Source organism: Sceloporus undulatus, chromosome 2 (assembly GCF_019175285.1).
Source record: "Sceloporus undulatus isolate JIND9_A2432 ecotype Alabama chromosome 2, SceUnd_v1.1, whole genome shotgun sequence".
In the NCBI taxonomy this organism is placed as follows: Eukaryota; Metazoa; Chordata; class Lepidosauria; order Squamata; family Phrynosomatidae; genus Sceloporus; species Sceloporus undulatus.
The window spans coordinates 122,518,155-122,523,695 of record NC_056523.1 but is presented as its reverse complement, the minus strand read 5'-3'; positions in this window follow the sequence as shown (position 1 = coordinate 122,523,695).

Below are 5,541 nucleotides of genomic sequence, written 5' to 3'. Positions count from 1 at the left end.
ACAACAACAAAGTCAAAATAGGAGGGGATAAAACCCAAAGTGCCCAGATATCCATTTCTGATTTTGAAAATTAGCTTAAAAAAACCTATTAAGCAGCATCATGGGATGACACTGTTTGAATCACCACTCCTAGTGGTTTCTAAACAAGGCAATTTACTTTTTCTTTTCTTTCTTCAGTGGCAGGGCAGGTTGGACAAAGATGAAGAAACATGTGGCACCTTAAAGACTTACTGCAAACACAACACAAGCTTTTTGGGGCTATGATCGGCTTATGAGATGCGTGGCATGTTATTCTGAATTATAGTTATTTATATGTGTGGTATTGTTGGGGATTTTAATTGAGAGGCCAGAAGGAAATACAAGAGTACAATGACAATTATGTTATCAGTGGTGGCCCTTGGGGTAACATGGCCATTCTCAAAACAGCAACTTTCCTTTTTATAATACCCAGAGGAAGGAAGGTCTGTCAATTACCCTTGAGCTTTGCAACATCACATTATCCCTCCAGTTATAAAAAGTTAAGAATAAAGCCACAGAGATGCATGTTGTTGAATGCTCACTCTATTATGCTGCTGCATAAGATTTTATTCCTATTTATTTATTTCTGTTTTCTATTTTCATGTTACAACTCTTATTGTAGAAGTTGTATGTTACAACTGGGACCTGAAGCAAGATATTGCAGTATGGAGTGTTCCTGATTAAGATTCCAGGTAACCACAGCTTTTCCCAGGATATGTTGTTCTGTGCCTTCAAGTCATTTCTCAATTATGGCAACCCTGGCTATCATGGGGTTTCCTTGGCAAGATTTGTTTGGAGGAGGTTTGCTATTGCCTTCCTCTGAGACTGAGAGCATATGACTTGCCCAAGGGCACTCAGTGGGTTTCATTGCTGAGTGGGGAATCAGAACCTTGATCTTCAGAGTCATAGTCCAATGCTCAAACCACTATGTCACTCCATGCCATCTCCCTTAACCCAATAGTCTGTAAGCACTCTGTGCCTACTGAGCATGGTAAGTCTTCACTGGGATGTTTTTTCTTCAACTTAAATGTTTTAATGTACTTCTGCAAGCTTGAGATCCCTCCAAGAAAGTGTGCTTATACTTCTCTCTTGCACATGGATGGTGCGGTTTCAGTTACATAGATGTGTTACAGACTGCCAAAATAAAGCTGCTTCGGGTCTCTTTGGAGGTATGCTATTTAAATGATGCATGCATCCCAAGAATCTGGAAGCTGCACCAAAAGCTGCACTCCGGTGCTTAGGAATGGAGTGTGGCTTTGACGCGACCTCCGGACTCTTAGGACCCATGCATCATTTAAATAGCATACCTCCAAAGAGACCCGAAGCAGCTTTATTTTGGCAGTCTGTAACAGGCCATAAGGATCTACAGTCAGGGGATAGAAACATAAACATTTTGCTCATTGTATATTTATAATCACTTCAATAAATATATAATACATAACATACAAATATGTATGCATAAGATTTTATTTCTATTTATTTATTTGTTTTCTATGCGTGCGTATGATCACATAACTCATAACTGTGATACAATCTGTAAATGAAACTAAATGCATTTTGCATTTTAAAAAATGCAGTGTTCTGTTGTGCTGTGAACTGTCACAAGGATAAGCCTAACTGGCAAAATACCTTAAACAGATTGGAAAATGTACATGTGTGTGTGTGTGTGTGTGTGTGTGAGAGAGAGAGAGAGAGAGAGAGAGAGAGAGACCCTTCAAGAATCACAATAGAAAGGCAGCACAGGTAGTACAAAACTTTAAAGGATGATTAGATTAACGTGACCAGATGTCCACCTTTTCCAGGACATGGCTTACATTTCAGCCTTCTGTCCCACAGGAATTTCAATGTCTTCCATTTTGAACATGACTAAGCATCAATTTATATTTATATTAATGTTTTTGACTTTTAGTGGGCAATGTCTTACATTTTTCTTGAATATCCTACATTTTGTGGTGCCTTGTCCTCTTTTGTGGTTAGGACATCTGGTCAGACTAGATTAGAGTAAGAGACTATTGAATTAGGATTAATCTACAGGCTAATTTTTCTTTCCTGAAGCTTGAAGTAGAATTAAAATTTTAAAATGTCTCCCCATAAATCAGAAGTCATTTCTGATTTATGGCAATCCTAAGGTGAACCTATCACAGAGTTTTCTTGGCAAGTTTCTTCAGAGGGGGTTTGCCATTGCCATCCTCTGGGGCTGAAAAAGTACAATTTGCCCAAGTCACTACACTATGCTGGCTCTATTATTTGACATACCTACTGCTAAGATGTTTGTGTTTTTGATGGCTGCTCTTAATAATGTGATTGCTACTACTGGAACTTTCAGCATTTAAATGTTTGTGATTTGTTCACAGTACAACCCATCACCATGTAGAGTGTGCCTTTACCTATGTATACCTGAAACTTAATGTACATGTGAAGTGGGCTGTGAAAGCTTATGTCATAACAAAATTGGCAGTCTTGGTTCCACAGTCTTTGTTTTTGCTACATCAGTCTAGCAGTTACCCTTCTGGAAAGTGCTAAGTCTAACAAGCCATGCTGTTTAAATCTTATTGAATGGATAAAAGTGAGAGACATTCTGTGTTAAAGACTACTGATCAGTCAGGCAAAAAGAAACCCTCTTACCTTTGGGGCATAAGCTCTTAGGTAGATTATATATAGAGGAATACAGGGTCTTGCATTGGTACACTCTGTTTTGGCCTGTCGTTTTCATTTCTTATTCTTGGTGAAAATGTATGGCTTTCTAGTTTTTTGCTCTCTTGATTTAACATAGGTTCATGCTCACTTTTGTTTTCTGAGCCATTAATTCTTGGCACATTATTTTCCCCACCACGACTGGTGATGTCCTTTGCCCATCTGATTGCTAATGTGGGAAGGGGAGAGGCACGTTCAATGGCTACTTGCTTGCCATGAATAGACATCTGTGTACTATGCTTTCCATTTAGCAGCCTTTCCCACCTCCTCAGCTTCCTTTGTGCAACCATCTACAATCTGTATGAGCAACATCATGTCTACCAGATTATAAAAAATTGCAAAGATGACCATGTTGACCATGCGATAGAACAAAATCCAAAATCCATCTTGTTGTGAAACACCATCACAGGCACATTCGGTGAGGTTACAGGAGAGGGCCTTCTTGATGTCTGCTCCTAGGCTGTTGAACTCCCTTCCATGGGAGGCCCAGTTAGTCCCATCTCTGCTCTTTTTCCTCTGGCAGGCAAAGACCTTTCTGTTTAGGCGTCTTTAAGTTTTAATCACATGGCAGAAGAATGTTTGAAAGTGTTTCTATCTTTCGAATTATGTTTTAAATGCATTCTAAACTGTTTTTAACCAGAACTGCTTTTTAACAAAATTGTTTTTGCTAAACTTTTGTAAAATAAGGTATTAGCTAAACATTTATTTCAAATTATTGTAAGTTGACATGGGCCTCACACCAGGGCAAAAGTAAGGTATCAGCTGAATAAAATTTAAAAAAATATAAAGAAACCTTTCTTAGGCCAACCAAACAAAATACATCACACTAGCTTTTGAACTTCACAGGCTTTGAGGATGATGGGCTTTGGGTTGTTAAAAAAGAATACTATGTATATTTTGTACTAGGCTGATCTTTTTCTGCAGCCTAGGAGTGTTTGTACAGCCTCCCTAGAGAGAACATATTCTAAATAATTTCTCTTAGCTAAACAAAATGATAAGCATAGATTACATATGGTTTTGTGAAGTCGGCCAGATCTTAGCTGCTCTTAGGTTACTACGACAGCCAAAATTCTTTACAAGATTTTTCTCAGGCTTTAAGCAGACCAAGAGCAGCAATACCAGTCTCTCACAGGAATGCTAACATAGCCTATAAAGGGACTTAATGTGCATGTGACAGAGAGAGACTAGGCTGAAAATAGGGCTCATCTTTTCTAATTTGTACTAGATTTCTTCCAGAGAAATGTACCAGAATGTTGTGTAGTATCAAACTGCCTTGAGACCTATTTAGAATGTATTAGGAAATGAGCCACATCTGGGGCTCTCGGCCTTACTCTCACATCTGATTTGTAGAAACAAAAATAGATCTAGGCTGCTTCTCTCAGCTTGCAACCTCACTTTTAACTTGTTGATTAGCAAGCCCTGCTGTTTTATTTGAATTTATTTGACTAACTAGTCTGTTAGAATGGAAACAATTCTGCCCGAAGGAGGAAAAGTGATTAGTGGATTTTTGCAGCAATTGGCAACTTCTGTGTGTGGGTCTGGATGCCCATTTACTGTCCTTGGGACTGTCTGGGAGCTGCCCGGATTGCCAAGAAGGCCAAAAAATCCAAAGGGGTCAGAATCTCATTTTTAGATTTGAAAAATAAGTACAGTGGTACCTCGGGATACGAATTACCCAGCTTACGAATTTTTCGGGATACGAATAAATCCCATAGGGATTTATTGTTTCGGGTTACGAACGTTTTTTCGGGTTACGAAAAAACGCCGGCGCTGTTTTAAATGGAGCCGCGGCGGAGCCACGGCTTTTTTTCCCATTAGCGCCTATGGCAATTCGGGTTACGAAGGTTTTTCGGGTTACGAAATTAGCCGCGGAACGAATTAATTTCGTAACCCGAGGGAGCACTGTACTTAAAAATTAGTGCAAGGGGATCTTGAAACCTGTTGAACATATGACTTGTCAGTTCTGGAGGCTTCATAGAGAAGCAATCCAAATATTTGGCCAAAAAGAGATCAGTCTGGCAAGTCTAGAGGTGTAAAAGGCCAGTAAAATCAGCCTGGGGCTGCATGCAGGCCAACACTTTTTCCTCTTCTTATTTTCTGTTTGAGTTCTTCTGCTCTTTTTAAAAATGTTGCACTAAAAATACAAGCTACAGTGGTACCTCGGGATACGAAATACCCAGGTTACGAAATTTTCGGGATACGAAAAAATCCCATAGGAAAACATTGTTCCGGGTTACGAATGTTTTTTCGGGTTACGAAAAAACTTTTGGTGCTTTTTTCGGCTTTTTCGCACGGAATCGCGGCTTTTCCCCATTAGCGCCTATGGCAATTCGGCTTACGAAGGCTTTTCGGGTTACGAACGGTGCCACGGAACGAATTAATTTCGTAACCCGAGGCACCACTGTAATTCTAATTTTGGACAAGGTTAAAGGGAAGAGGGCTGCAGGCATCAGGGGTACAGAAGACAAATGACATTATTGTTTGATCCAATGTTTTGACAAGGGCAGCAGTGTTATGGCCAAGTGAGAGTGAAGTAATTTGGTAAGATGCTGAATTTGGATGCAAAAGTAAAAAAAAAAAAAAAAAAAAAAAAGCACTAAAATGCCAGAGGCTGTCCAGAACAGTCTGACTGTTGATTTCTAGACAAAGAGCAAGCAGCTAAAAAGACTAAACCAAACCAACTTGAGAGATGGAAAAGGGGATTGATGATAAGAAGGGGAAAATACCTTATAATAATATGTATTATGGTTAGTAACATCAATATGAGAATACTTGTGAATGAAATGAAAGTTAGCAGGTATATATATGAGAGTGTAAATACAATAACGT